Raw genomic sequence first — 15,566 nt, 5'->3', positions numbered from 1 at the left:
CTGACTCTGTATAAGGCTGCCTTACACATAGTTCCCATGTCACTCTGGTCTGCTAGGCATTCTGGCGGTGCTCAGTGTACCTCTGAATACCCCCAGCTGCTGGGAATCACAAGTGTGGAGGAGGCCATTGTGTTTATGTCTTGCTTGTGAGCTCCCTGTCGGGGCACCTGGTTTCCAGGTCTGTCTTTTGCCTGATCCATCAGCCAGGCTCTTTTGATGGTCTTTTGGTCCCCTTTTACGGATGGGTAAATGGATGAATCAACTGAGAAGAAAACACTTTCAGTTTCCACTGCTGGGCGTATGTCAAACTTTCTGCTATTACTGTGCACTCAAAACCTGCGTCAGACTCAGAACTCTGAGAGGGACGGGGAGAGTCAGAGGCTGCCTGAAGTTGCAGAGAGAAACAGCCAGACCAGGAACACCTCCAGGCTTAGAAAACTGCCCAGCAGAAGTCAAGGTAGTGAAAACTGTTCTGGTGGAATTAAGCAGAGGTAGGGATTGCTCCTGCAGGAGGAAATGGAGGGGGGGGGGATATTTTGCAAATGCCACAATGCACCTTCTGCACTTGCTTTTGTAGAGGCGGTTGGTGGTTGGAGTCAAAGTCTGCCCTCCTGGGTGATGCTCTAAAAGGGAGGGGGAAAGGGGGGGCACAGTACATGCCAAGGATTCACCCTTTTCTGTTTTTATATAATTTTTATTAAATTTTCTGTTTTACAATTTAAAATACTCATTTTACATCCTTAAAATATCAGTGACTTCCCTTCTTCTATTTCCAAGGTTCCTTTTGCGTATCATAAATCCCCGCATATTTTACAAAAACTACACCAATCAGTATTCCATTATTACAGCCATCAAAACTTATTTACACTGTTGAATTTATCTTAATGCTGCCAGTGTTTTCAGCTGTACACAGTTATTTCCCATACTGTATATTCAACAAACATTTCCCTATCTTCTCTAAAGGTATGTTCTTCTTGTTCTCTTACTCTGTATGTAAAGTCTGCAAGTTGTGCATATTCCATCAACTTAAATTGCCATTCTTCTTTGGTTGGGACCTCACTCGTTTTCCATTTTGGGCCTAAAAAAAATGGGTCGCAGCGGTGGCACACATAAATAACCTTTTTCGACACCTGGGAATTTCAGCCTGAATTATCCCCAACAGAAAGGACTCTGGTTTTTTGGGGGGGGAAGTACTTTTAAACATTTTTTCAATTCATTATTGTCAGGGCTGCCACTCAGTCCCAGCTCACATAGGACCACGTTAGCCAGCGTTCAGGTTAAAAGAGTCTTTATTGGATTACAGGTTCCATTTCCAAACTGCAATGTGCAGCCCTACTTCTTCTAGGTCAGACCGGCGAAGACCCGTCTGAGTCTCCGCCTCTAGCACACCAGCTTAATACCCTAGCCTTGCTCCACCTCCTGCGCCTTTCCTTCCGTCTCTGGGTCCTTCTGCCCCCCGGGGTCTCTTCTTTCCTACTCTCTTCTGACGCGGACCCCCCTGACCCTTCCGCCTCCTTGCGGCGGGCTTTGGGACCTGGCTCACTCTCTGGGCTGCTTACTGCGCCAGCTTCCGCTACATTTGAACTTGGCGCGCGCGCCCAACTCTCAACCTTCCTCTTGATCGTTTCGTCGCTCCCCGAGGTGGGCGTGACTACTCCTGACTCATGCCCTCCCTCCTTCTGAAAGCCTCCGGAACCCGATATCTGGTCCCCTTTCTCCCCGCTGCTCCCGGCTGGGTACGTGGGTCCCGATCTCCAACTGCTGCTCTCTGATTCCTCTCTGGACCCTTCTTCCTGGGGTGTCCCCCTGCTTTCCCCCCTGGCTCTGACCGCTGGCGCTCCCTTCTGGGAATCCTCGGACTCACTGGATAAGCTCGGCGATCTCGGTTCGTCATCCCCACTCATCTTTCCTTCGTATTCCTCCCCCTCGCTCTCTGTCTCCTCCCTTCTCTGCGTCTCTGCTCCTGAACCCCTGACATCCATCCCCCCCTCGAAGCCCCCCCCTTCCCCCCTCCCCACTTTCAAGGGTGGTTGCAGGGTGCTCCATCATCACAGGAGTGAATGCCGGATACAGTTCGCTCCTCGTCGCTGGCCGCCAACTGAAGACCTCCGAGTCTTCCTCCTCGCGTTCGTCAACGTTGAGCTGCTCCGCCTCCATTTCAGTGCCGCCGTGCTCGAAACCGAGATCCTCCCCGCACACGTCCATGTCAGTCTCTGCATTGGTCGCTTGACCTGGCATCTCCAGCCACCTCCGGCGCCACTGCTCCTCTGGCCGATCGTCCCACCAATACGAGGTGTCGGACGCCGAACCCTCCGGTGACCCCTCTGGGGAATGTGTGCGCTGTGCGGGCTCCCCGTCCGAGTCGAAGCCATGGAACGTGCTGGAGGAAAGTGTGGGCGTGAACAACCAGTCATCGAAGAAGCCTGCTGGCATGGGTCTGTGTGGGAAAAGGGCATGAAACTCGTCCTTGAGCAGGGGTTCCTCCAAAGCGTAGTCTGGCACCCAGCTATTAGCACTAGCCCGGGTGCCCTCTCTGGCTAGGAGGTATTCCACTCCGTCTTCCCCCCATCTGGAGTCCAAAATCTCCGTGACTTCGTTGATGGGGTCCTGCTGTGGCAATCTTCCCGCCTCCGACCGCTCCTGAGACGGACTCGGTGCTGTTCCTGGTTCCTGGAACCTGTGAGGTGTCCTGTAGGGAGTGAGCACCGACCTGTGGAACACCGGATGCATCCTGGAACCCTCCGGTAGCACCAGCCTGAAAGCTACTGGGTTGATCTGCGCTTCGACTTGGTATGGACCGAGTTGCTTGTGACCCAACTTCTTTTTGGCTAACGATCTGGTCGGCACTGCGTGGGCTGCCAACCAGACCCAGTCTCCCACTCGGATCTCTTCGCCAACCCGCCTGTGCTTGTCCGCTTGCACCTTGTATGCGTGCTTCGCTAGCTCCAGCTGCCGTCGGAGTTGATCGTGGACCTCCTGCAACTCAGACGCGAAAGCGTCCGCCGTCTGCGGTTCCCCTTCCCCCACTCTGTCCAGTCCCGGGAAGGTTCTGGGATTCCTCCCATTGTTGGCGAAGAACGGTGTCACCCCTGTGGACACGTGCTTCGTGTTGTTGTAGGCGAACTCGGCGAGCGGCAGGTAATCCACCCACGTCGCAGGCTGTTGATTGGCATAGCATCGCAGGTACTGCTGCATGATGGCATTGACCCTCTCCGCTTGCCCGTTGGTCTGCGGGTGTCTCTCTGATGTCAGGTTGATCTTGACGTTCAGGAAGCCTATCAGCTTCTGCCAGAAATTCGAGATGAACTGGCGACCGCGGTCGGACAGTATAGACCGCGGCAGCCCGTGCACTTTGAACACGTGATCTATGAACAGTTTGGCTGTTTGTTCTGCCGTGGCCACCTTCGCACACGGTATGAAGTGTGCCATCTTGGTGAACAAGTCCACCACCACTAGTACAGCTGTCTTGCCTCTCGAGCTGGGTAGATCCGTGACAAAGTCCAGGGCCACCCTCTCCCACGGTTCAAACGGCGTTTGCAGCGGTTCGAGCAGTCCCGCCGGTGGTTTGTGCACCGGCTTGGCCCTCTGGCAGGTGTCTCACCTCGCGACGTAGTCCGCGACTTCCCCTCTCAGTCTGGGCCACCAAAAGTCCCTTGCGACTAATTCCACCGTTTTTTCCGTGCCAAAGTGCCCGGCCGTGGGTGCGTCGTGCAACTGCTGCAGTACCTTGGCGCGAAGTTCATCTCCCGGCACGTAGATGGCCCCTTTACGTAAGAGCAAGCCGTCCCGTATCTGGAACTCGTCGCTCTTCGCCGTGCCCTTGTGCACCTCGGCCATCTTCGCCTGCGCGAATGAGTCGTCCTGCAACGCCCGCCGCACCGCATCCAGGTCTACTGTGGCTGAAGCTCACGCCCACGCTGTTGGCGCGAAGATGTGCATGGCTGCCGCTGGCGTCGCCTCTTTGAGGTATTGCGGTTTTCGGGACAGTGCATCCGCCATGATGTTGGTGTCGCCTGGGACGTACTCTATTCGGAAATCGAAGTCAGCAAAGAACTCCACCCAACGTATCTGCCTCTGGTTCAGGAACTTCGCCGTGCGCCAGTGCTCCAGATTCTTGTGGTCCGTGCAGACCTGCACCGTGTGCTTGGCGCCGATCAGGAAGTGTCTCCACGCCTTGAAGGCTGCATGAATGGCAAGCAACTCCCTGTCCCAGATAGTGTAGTTCTGCTCCGACTTGCTGAGTTTTCTGGAGTAGAACGCTCCCGGCCTCCAGACCCCCTGTGGGTCCCTCTGCAGCAGGACAGCTCCCACTGCTCTATCGGACGCGTCTGTCTCTACCCGCATCGGTCTGCTGGGGTCGATATGCAGCAGTTGCTCTTCCGACGCGAAGAGACGCTTGAGTGCCTGAAAGGACTGCTCCGCCTGCTCCGTCCAGATGAATTTCTTTTTCTTGGAGCCTAGCGTGTCCGTAATAGCCGCCGTCTGCATCGCGAACCCTTTGATAAACTTGCGATAGAAGTTGGCGAAGCCGACAAACCGCTGGACCTCCTTCCGGTTGCGCGGGCTCTTCCAATCCAACACCGCTCGAACCTTGGTGCTGTCCATGGCTAGCCCCTTGTCCGACAACTTGTAACCCAAGAAATCCACCTCCGTCGTGTCGAACTGGCACTTCTCCAGTTTGGCGTACAGTCTATGCTGCTGCAACCTCTCCAGCACCTCCCGAACGTCTTGGTCATGCGCTTGCTGCGACTCGGAGAATATCAGGATGTCATCCAGAAAGCAGACGCACTTCTTGTAGAGGAGTCCCGCCAACACATGATGCATGAAAGCTTGAAAACAGTGAGAACCGTTTTGCAATCCAAACGGCATCACTCTGTACTCGTAGGTGCCCAGAGGCGTGAACATGGCTGTCTTCCACTCATCGCCCTCCCTCATGTGGATGAGATTGTACGCCCCTCGCAGGTCCAACTTGGTAAACACGCGTCCCTTGCGCACCGTCGCCAGTAGGTCGTCAATCCTGGGCATGGGGAAATCAGAGGGCTTGGTCATCTTGTTCAAGAGGCGAAAATCCACCACCAGCCTTTTTTGGGGCGTGTCCTTCTTCTTCACAAAGAAAACAGGACTGCCCCCTACTGCCCTGGACTCCCGGATGAAACCGCGCTCCAAATTGTGATCTATGAACTGTTTGAGTTCCTGTAGTTCATCCTCAGACATGGAATACAGCTTCCCCTTCGGTAGCGTCGCCCCTGGTAGGAGGTCAATCTTGCAGTCATATTGCCTGTGCGGTGGTAACTTGTCTGCCTCCTTCTCGCAGAAGACCTCCAGAAAGTCTGCGTATTTGTGGGGGACTGCTTGCAACGTTCCCAACTGCAGTTGTGATTCCTCCTCCTCTCCCTCCTGTCCGGGCAGGATGCAGTGTTCTGCGCAGTAAGAGGAGCCGAAGATCAGCTGTCGCTGGTACCAAGCCAGTGTCGGACTGTGCCTGTCCAGCCAACTCATGCCCAACACAATGGGTGTGTCCGACAGTCGGGTGACGTTAAAACTGATGACTTCCCTGTGGTTGCCAAGGCGCATCACCATTGGCGGCGTTTGCTTCACCACCTGCCCCCCCAGCAACTCTCTGCCATCCACTGTGACGACTTGCAGGGGCAGAGTGGCCGGTAATAGCTGTATAGCGTGCTGCTCCACAAAATCCTGTGCTATAAAGTCTGCGTTGCTTCCAGAATCCACAGAAAGCGGGACTTCGATAGTGACGCCATCAGGCAGCTGGAGAGATGCTGTGAGTTGCACTACTGGTTTGGGTGGGAGGGGGTCCGTGGGTTGCAAGATCGCTGGGGACTGCTTCAGTGATGCGTCTGGCTGGGCCCCAGTGCCTCTGTCTCCAGCCAGACATCATCGTTTCCCTGCTGGTGTTCGCTGTGTTGCGTGGCCGCTTTCACCGTTGCGGAGGCTGCAGTGTGCTTGGAGCTCCTCTGGGGACACTCTTTCGCCAAGTGTTGAGCGCTGTCGCATATATAACACTTCCTGGTCCCTCTAGGAGGTTTAGTCTTGACTGCCGCCGGTGCAGGGGCTCTGGTAGCTGACTGAGCCCTGGCGCCTCCCACCTCCATAGGTTCCACTCCCCCTCCTGGCGGAGGTGTGGATTGCGCACGCGCAGCTTCCCTGGGAACGAAAGAGAAACTTCTCGCTGCTTCGCGCCCTCCACGTCCTTCGTCTCTGCACCATGGACGTTCTTCCAGCCTCACCCCCACAGTCAGCGCCCTTTGGACCACCTCCTGCGTGCTCCGGGGCCTCTCCCCCCTCGCAATTTCGTCTTTAACAGCACTGCTCAAACCCTCCCAGAAGAGGTCTCTGACTGGGGGCGAATCCCGGTCCCATTCCAAGGCACTGACCAGCGCAAAAAAGCGGGCGTGATACTGGCGTACGCTCGCCCTCCCTTGTTTCAGTCCATGAATCTCCCGTCGGGCAAGATCCACGTCAATGGTAGATAAAAAGCACGTATCCATCGCTTTGATAAAGGCATCTGCATTCTGAAGCGCCGGATCTTTATCCCTCCACAAATTGCGTAGCCACGCTTTAGCATCCCCATGCAAATGGGATAGTATAAACCCCACTTTCTCTTCCTCATCCCTAAAGTCTTTCGCCAGCAGTTGCAGTGCGCACATTACGTCTGCTCGAAAATTGGGGTACTGTTGTAAATTCCCATCGAAGTGAGCCACAAGCCCTCCTGCTCTCCGTGCCAACCCAACCCCCTCCGGTCTGGGTCCTGGCTGCCCATGCTTAACCAATGCTTCAAACCTGGCGTGGAGATCTCTGTAGGCGGCTGCCGCATCCTCCTCCCTTTTCTTGGATGCCTGTACCTCCGCGTTCAATTGGGTCACTGCCTGTTGCAGCGCTGAAATTTTCTCTGCTTCCGTCATCTCTGCCAACCGTTGTGAGCTCGCTCCCAAACACCAATTTCCTCCTCTCGCTGCTTCTGCCTCCGCTGCGAGGTATCAGGTGTCCGAAGCTTAAAGGAGACGGGTCTTACTGTCAGGGCTGCCACTCAGTCCCAGCTCACATAGGACCACGTTAGCCAGCGTTCAGGTTAAAAGAGTCTTTATTGGATTACAGGTTCCATTTCCAAACTGCAATGTGCAGCCCTACTTCTTCTAGGTCAGACCGGCGAAGACCCGTCTGAGTCTCCGCCTCTAGCACACCAGCTTAATACCCTAGCCTTGCTCCACCTCCTGCGCCTTTCCTTCCGTCTCTGGGTCCTTCTGCCCCCCGGGGTCTCTTCTTTCCTACTCTCTTCTGACGCGGACCCCCCTGACCCTTCCGCCTCCTTGCGGCGGGCTTTGGGACCTGGCTCACTCTCTGGGCTGCTTACTGCGCCAGCTTCCGCTACATTTGAACTTGGCGCGCGCGCCCAACTCTCAACCTTCCTCTTGATCGTTTCGTCGCTCCCCGAGGTGGGCGTGACTACTCCTGACTCATGCCCTCCCTCCTTCTGAAAGCCCCCGGAACCCGATATCTGGTCCCCTTTCTCCCCGCTGCTCCCGGCTGGGTACGTGGGTCCCGATCTCCAACTGCTGCTCTCTGATTCCTCTCTGGACCCTTCTTCCTGGGGTGTCCCCCTGCTTTCCCCCCTGGCTCTGACCGCTGGCGCTCCCTTCTGGGAATCCTCGGACTCACTGGATAAGCTCGGCGATCTCGGTTCGTCATCCCCACTCATCTTTCCTTCGTATTCCTCCCCCTCGCTCTCTGTCTCCTCCCTTCTCTGCGTCTCTGCTCCTGAACCCCTGACAATTATGAATATTTCCCCAATACTCTTTTACCCTTTTACAAGTCCACCACATATTAAACAACATTCCCTCAACCTCTTTGCACCTCCAGCACTTATTTGATTCTGTCTTGTACATCTTAGCACGTCTACTCGGAGTAAAGTACCATCTGTAAATCATTTTCAGGTAGTTCTCCTTCAAAGAATGACATGCTGTAAAGTTCAAGTCACTTTTCCAGAGTTTTCCCCAGAGGTTAAACTCTATATTGTGTCCTATATCTATTGCCCAGTGTGTCACTGAGGCTTAAACAAGCTCGTCTTTTGTTTCCCAGTCTAATAATAAATTATACATTTGGGACAAAAGTTTCTCTTTGTTTTGTAGAAGTTCTTTTTCAAATTGTGAGCTTTGGTCCATAGAAGCATTTTTCCTGTCTGTTTTAAACATTTCATGTAACTGATGATTTTGTAGCCAGTCTGTCACGTAGCTCCCTACACTTTCCATTGATTTCAGTTTAAGTTCCCCCTCTCTAAATTGTAGCAGTTCCCTTTAAGTTGCCCATTGTCTGTCCATATAAACTCTCTTAATTGTAACAGCCCCAATAGGAGAGAGTCATAAAGGTGTTTTCCTTTCCAGCAGATTTTTATATTTCTCCCAAACTCTATACAAGTTCTTCCTTAGAATATGGTTCATAAAACTTTTATAAATTTTCGCCTTCCCATGATTTAAAATTCAGCGTATCTCCTTCCTCATCGCTTTTCCAGGCCCGAAATCCCAGGAATTAGGGAGATGGACAGAAATTGCAGAACATTGTTATTGTTAACCTAGAAGTTTCTCTCCCCTCCAGAAGCAAAAGGAGTGAATTGCCCTAAGCGGTGTGAGGACTGGTTCTGAGGAGAATTTTAGACGCTTTCCCCTCATAAACAGCTAGGATTTTCCCGCTCTTTTTCCTGAGGCCACCAGAACAGCAGGTTCAAAATGTTTCCCTCCAGAGCAACATCGGAAGAGCCTTTGGCCAGTCAAAGAAATAAGATTTGTGAGGGGAGTTCATCATGAGGAGTTCAATGTGGGAATGTTCTGGGGTGCAGGAGAGGATATATTGACTAATTATATCCTTGTCCAACTTGTGCTAACAAGTTCCCAAAATATCAGCAGAGTTTATAGACATCCCCCTTTAAGTTCGCAACGGTAACGTGTGCACAGGTTCGCTAGAACCTCTATAATAATTACTCTGGTAATTTCCCCTTTGTTCCCTCTTAAAATACAAGACACAACACAGTCTTTATAAAAGTATAAAAGAGTTTACTCACGATCTGTTCACAATATGATCCCAGACGGCAGACAGGCTTAAAAAGGTAAAATACACTTAGAATCTATCTTATAGGAAGATAGGCCTCTCCTCTCTTGGCTGAGAGCCAAGAGGGCATCCTGCTTCTTCGAAAGGTGATGGCAGAGAGAGAGAGATGGCTGCCTGCCCTGTGCTTTTGTCATTTACCTGCACAGGTGAGGCCACACCCACCTCTGGTCACATGCGGAGGAAGTCCGTCCCCAGGAAGTTTACCTGCTTGCTGGACAGACATCCCTCCCCATGTTTCTAACATGTACACTCTAGGAATGTTGTCATTGACTGCTCCTGTGTTTACATCCCACATACCCCTTCTCAGGCAATACAACATATACAAAACATAAACAACTTTAGTCAACCACCCAGAGTCCCAGCTTGACACGTAGATTCTGGAAACTCTCTCTTGGTAGGGGTTTCGTCAGGATGTCAGCAGTCATCTCTTGGGTGCTGCAGTAGGATAGCTCCACAAGTCCATCCTGGATCATCTGGCGTATGTAGTGGTATTTAACCCCAATGTGTTTTGTTCTGGCCAGGAACTTCTCACTCTGCGTCAGCTTCAGGCAACTTTGATTGTCCTCTAGCAAGCTGACAGGCCCTTTTCTCACCAACCCAAAGTCCTTTATGAGTTGATCAAGCCAGGCGATCTCTCTGCAGGCTTCTGTTGCTGCAACATATTCTGATTCTGTGGAAGATAATGCTACACAGCTCTGTTTATAACTGCCCCATGCAACAGGTCCATCACCAAACATGAAAACATGACCACTTGTTGATTTATAATCAGCATTATCCCCAGCCCAATCAGCATCAGTATACCCAATCAACTTAGGGTCTCTGACGGCTGGTAACCTTAATTTACAATTCATGGTACCCTTCAAATATCGCACCACCCTCTTTACACCTGCCCAATCATGCTCAGTGGGAGAATTCACTTTTCTGCTAACAATCCCCACAGCATTAGCTAAGTCAGGTCTACATGTGGTAACTAAATACAAAAGTTTACCAATCGCCGACCTGTAGTCATTGTTGTCTGGCAACTGCTTCGAATCCTGCTGATTCTTCAGGAAGTCAGTAGCCATCGGTGTAGCAACTGGATGTGCGTCTTGCATCTGCATGTGCTCAATTAGCTCATGGATCTTCTGTCTTTGGCTGAGAAGAAATGAGCCGTCCTCTTCTCTTTCCACCTGGATCCCGAGGTAGTACTGGACATCTCCTAGCTCCTTGACCTCCACCTCCTTGCTAAGGTGTTTTACTATCTGTGTATAGTCTTTCTCACTTGCTGTGGCAATAATCAGGTCATCAACAAAAGCTAAGATATATGAGAATTGTCCATTATTTGACTTACTGTACAAGCACTTGTCAGCGTCGCCTTGCTTGTACCCAAGTTGCGTCAGCATTTTATGCAACTTCTGGTTCCAGGCTCTGGCAGCCTGTTTAAGTCCATAAAGTCCTTTCTGCAGTTTGCACACTAGATGTGCCTCATGTGGTTTTACAAAACCTTTGGGCTGCTTCATGTAAATTTCCTCTGAAATCTGCCCATGTAGAAAAGCGGTAGCAATGTCTATGTGTTTCACCCTCATTTTCTTGGAGGCTGCAATGCTTAAAAGCATTCTTACGCTGCTGTACCTCACAGTTGGTGCAAAAACTTCATCATAGTCTTCACCAAAACGCTGTGAAAATCCCTGTGCCACAAGTCTAGCTTTGTAGCGCTGCACTTCTCCTTCTGACCCCTTCTTAAGCTTGAAAACCCATTTACTGCCAATGGCCTTCTTACCGGGAGGCAGCTCAGTGAGTGTCCAGGTCTTGTTCTGATGCAGTGCATCCATCTCCTCCTGCGCGGCCTTCCTCCAGAGACTGGCTTCTGCAGCTGGCATCTCCTGTATCTCTTCCCAAGTGGAAGGTTCCTGTGGAAACGCCGACCCTGCAAGGTAGGACAACCGTACTGGTGGGACACCTCTGTTGGTTCTGGATGAGCGTCTGACCTCTGGTTCTGCGACTGCATCAACTTCCTCATCCTCCTCCAACGCAGGCATGTCCCCATCTGAGTCCTCATCTTCGTCTCTGGTGCCGCCAGGGTTCTGGTCCTCTGCGTCTTCTGGTGCGTCGCCTGTAGGGGGCGCTGTAACACTCGAAGGCAGATAATTACTTCGTGGGGTCTCAAAAGGGAAATATACAAACTCTTGAGTCCTTTCTGACTCATCTGAAGAATCCACAACAGTGTTCTTAGTGTCTACTTTTCCATATTCATCAAAATAAACCGCATGGTATGCATTTGTCTTACCAGTTTGTAAGTCCATAATTCTGTATCCTTTGCCTCCAGAAGCATATCCCACAAGGATACCTGCTTTTGCCCTGGAGTCAAGCTTGTGTCTGTGTTCCTTGGGCACGTGGAAGTAACACGGACTTCCAAACACACGTATGTGCGACAGATTGGGAGCTTTCCCATGCCAAAGTTCAGATGGTGTGCGCTCTGCACCTTTAGTTGGCAGTCTATTCTGCAAATAGACCGACGTATACACTCCTTCGGCCCACAGCTTGTGTGGCAAACGTGCATCCTTTAGCATGCACCTTGTCATGTCCATAATGGACCTAAACTTTCTCTCAGCTATGGCATTCTGCTGTGGTGTGTAAGGAATTGTGGTTACGTGTGCAATTCCTTCCTTGGCCAGGAGAGCCTGCATTTCGTTTGAGCAGTACTCACCTCCATAGTCACTCATTAACACAGCTGGAGCTCTCTGGAATTTGTTCTTGACCATGGCAATGTATTCCTGGAGCTTCTCCACTGTCTCACTCTTCTCTTTGAGGAAATATACAACACAAAATCTTGAAAAGTCATCCAGAAATATTAAAATATACCTATTCTTTCCCAGTGAGGGAGCATTCATGGGTCCACATACGTCAGTGTGCACTATGTCAAGCACTTTGTTGCTTCTTTGTTCTGCACAACGTGGAAATGAAGGTTTTATAGCCTTCTCAGTAATACAGCTTATGCACTTTGCTGGAGCTTTGTTGCTCTGCTTTACCTGCAAACCTCTTACAAGATTTCTTTTCTGTAGATCCAAAATGAGGCTGGCGTCCCTGTGTCCTAGCCTTCTGTGCCATAAGTCCAGATCTGCTTCATCCTTCTGGCTGGAATGTGCCACTTTTGCAGACTGGTTCTCTGAAAGATCAAGCTCATATACACCATTTATTAGCTTTGCTTGAGCAAACACTTTGCCATTTCTAGTCACTTTACATTCTCCATTTCCAAATGTGACCTGGAAACCTTTCTTGTCCAAAGTGGACATGCTGATTAAATTACAACTCAGCTCTGGAACGTACAAAACTCTAGAGATTGTGTTCTCAATGCATTCATTGTTTATATTGCATTTCAGGCTCATGGAACCTGCACCTTTGGCTTTAACAATGTTGCCATCTGCAATCTCAATTTCAGATCCTTCTTCATCATTTATCTCATTAATCTCATTAAAATAGTCCTTTTTATATGAAAAATGCGAACTGGCACCTGAATCTAAAATCCATTTATTACATTTATTTTCACGATTCTGGACAGCTAAATTCCTTTCTTGCAGTAACCATGTGCATTCACATTTCCCCTTCTTTTCCCCTTTTGGCTGAAAGGGGTGGGGTTTCTTTGCCTTAGGAGCTCTGCAGTTCTTTGCAATGTGTCCTTCTTTGTTACAATTGAAGCAAATCACTTTCTTAGGCATCTCTTTGGACTTTGTACATTGCCTAGATGCATAACTGCTGTCCTTGCTTCTAGCATTTCTCACTGGAGATTCAGCTCTATCTCTGCATTCTTCTTTTAAATAACCAATCAAGTCTTTAAAAGTCAGACCTTGTCTATGAGCCATCAAACTTACAAATGCGCTAAAGCGTGGTCCAAGTGATGATAACAAAAATGCTATCTTTGTATCCTCATCAAAAGCTTTGGGAGTCAGATCAATTCTTTGAATAATCTCAGTAAACTTGTTGATGTGCTCTGTGAATTCCTCTTTTGAATTCATCCTCAATCTGGTTAATTTACACACCAAGTTTCTGAAGCTGTTTATGCTAGATTCTCCATACACGCGCTCAATATCTCTTAAGATTTGAGATGCATCATCTGTACTATTTATTAATGATAGCTGCTCATCGCGAAGTCCACTCAAAATTATGTGTCTAGCTTCGCTGTTCATGCGTTTCCAAGCACTTATCTTGGCTAAATCTTCCTCAGACGATCCTGTAGGCTGAGGCTTTAAAGCTTCCAAAATATGCTTATAATCTAAACATGCTATCAAGCGCTGCTTCCAGTGTATGAAATTGTACTCATTTAGCACAGGCATTCCTAGCTTTGCATCACTATCAAAAGCTGCTCTAGCCATCTTAAAATCCAAAAATTTCAAAATTCTTCAAAATTTCAAAATTTCTCAAAATTTTAAAATCAAAATCTCAAAAATCTCAAAATACAAAACAATTCTTCACTGCCTTGGGTCACTGTGAACTCTGAGGGAAGGGGGGGGTTGCTTAATCCCCACTGCACAATGGAACAAAGGACCATGTGCTTACCAGGAAGTTAACTCAGAAAAAATACTACTCAACTCAAAATCACAATCCAATGCAATCCTTCAAAAAAACGCAGAAATATGCAATACTGGGGCCACTAACCCTTTGTGGGAATGTTCTGGGGTGCAGGAGAGGATATATTGACTAATTATATCCTTGTCCAACTTGTGCTAACAAGTTCCCAAAATATCAGCAGAGTTTATAGACATCCCCCTTTAAGTTCGCAACGGTAACGTGTGCACAGGTTCGCTAGAACCTCTATAATAATTACTCTGGTAATTTCCCCTTTGTTCCCTCTTAAAATACAAGACACAACACAGTCTTTATAAAAGTATAAAAGAGTTTACTCACGATCTGTTCACAATATGATCCCAGACGGCAGACAGGCTTAAAAAGGTAAAATACACTTAGAATCTATCTTATAGGAAGATAGGCCTCTCCTCTCTTGGCTGAGAGCCAAGAGGGCATCCTGCTTCTTCGAAAGGTGATGGCAGAGAGAGAGAGATGGCTGCCTGCCCTGTGCTTTTGTCATTTACCTGCACAGGTGAGGCCACACCCACCTCTGGTCACATGCGGAGGAAGTCCGTCCCCAGGAAGTTTACCTGCTTGCTGGACAGACATCCCTCCCCATGTTTCTAACATGTACACTCTAGGAATGTTGTCATTGACTGCTCCTGTGTTTACATCCCACATTCAAAAGGTTCCTTTCCCTGGGGCAGGCGGGGGGGATTTGGGGCGCAAAAGATGTTGCCAAACTACAACTCCCACCGGCCCCAGCTAGCCTGGCCAAAGGGCCTGGCGGTGGGAGTTGTAGTTCATCAGCATCAGGAGGGGCCAAGGTTCCCCACGCCTGCCTGAAGGGACGGCCCCATCACATTTATGTTGTTGTTGTTTAGTCTTTAGTCATGTCCAACTCTTCGTGACCCCATGGACCAGAGCACGCCTGGCACTCCTGTCTTCCACTGACTCCTGCAGTTTGGTCAAACTCATGCTGGTGGCTTCGAGAACACTGTCCCACCATCTTGTCCTCTGTCGTCCCCTTCTCCTTGTGCCCTCCATCTTTCCCAACATCAGGGTCTTTTCCAGGGAGTCTTCTCTTCTCATGAGGTGGCCAAGGGATTGGAGGCTCAGCTTCACGATCTGTCCTTCCAGGGAGCACTCAGGGCTGATTTCCTTCAGAATGGAGAGGTTTGATCTTCTTGCAGTCCATGGGACTCTCAAGAGTCTCCTCCAGCACCAGAATTCAAAAGCATCCATTCTTCGGCGATCAGCCTTCTTTATGGTCCAGCTCTCACTTCCATACCTCACTACTGGGAAAACCATAGCTTTCACTATACAGACCTTTGTTGGCAAGGTGATGTCTCTACTTTTTAGGATGCTGTCTAGGTTTGCCATTGCTTTTCTCCCAAGGAGCAGGCGTCTTTTAACTTCGTGGGAGGCAAACTCCTGTCAGCTCTTCCACCCTCTGAATGCACAGAATTTCCTCCTTCATCTGTGAGGGGTTTGAAGGGTTCCCCCAGAGCATGGCCCTGCTGCTGCCACAGTGCATAAAAATGGAAGATAATATTTATTGCTGTTGTTTGTATACCACCCTTCACCCAAAAATCTCAGGGCCCTCCTGCAGGGGTCGACTGCTTTTGCTCCAGAAAGCCTCTTCTCTCCTAATCTCATATAAATTGAGGCTGGTTGTGGCTCAGTGTCGAGGGAAACCTTCCTCTACTGCCAAGAGCCCACATATCTGAGGCCAAGATGGAGGCCCTGCTGACAACCTCTTTCCCAAAAGCCCAGGGGGGAGAACAGATCCCTGGTGATGTCAATCCCTGCTGTATGAAGCCAACTAGCTTCCATGGCTCCACTTTGGGTCTGGATACCAGGAAAGTGACAGTTGTGCAACTAAGGACCTTGATTCTGGATCTGAC

General features: G+C 50.0%; 2 protein-coding genes across 5 annotated transcripts in view; one reads left to right on the top strand and one right to left on the bottom strand.

Moving 5' to 3' along the window:
• The window catches only part of LOC308569695 (GTPase IMAP family member 2-like), a 103,401-nt gene that overhangs the window by 47,598 nt on the left and 40,237 nt on the right, over positions 1 to 15,566 (bottom strand). The window lies entirely within an intron of this gene.
• Positions 1 to 15,566, top strand: part of LOC308569508 (uncharacterized protein) — an 87,727-nt gene that overhangs the window by 37,805 nt on the left and 34,356 nt on the right. Inside the window, exon 1 of one of the 4 annotated variants that reach the window (XM_081163487.1) lies at positions 368 to 457. The exons of 1 other annotated variant lie outside the window; for it this stretch is intronic. The gene's annotated coding sequence lies outside the window, so the exon portion shown is untranslated. 2 more of the 4 variants (XM_081163489.1, XM_081163488.1) reach the window with 2 other exon arrangements.

This window comes from Podarcis bocagei (assembly GCF_964188305.1).
Source record: "Podarcis bocagei genome assembly, chromosome: 12".
NCBI classification, from domain to species: Eukaryota; Metazoa; Chordata; class Lepidosauria; order Squamata; family Lacertidae; genus Podarcis; species Podarcis bocagei.
Note: the sequence above shows the minus strand (reverse complement) of the source record. Positions and strands in the feature narration are given on the sequence as shown.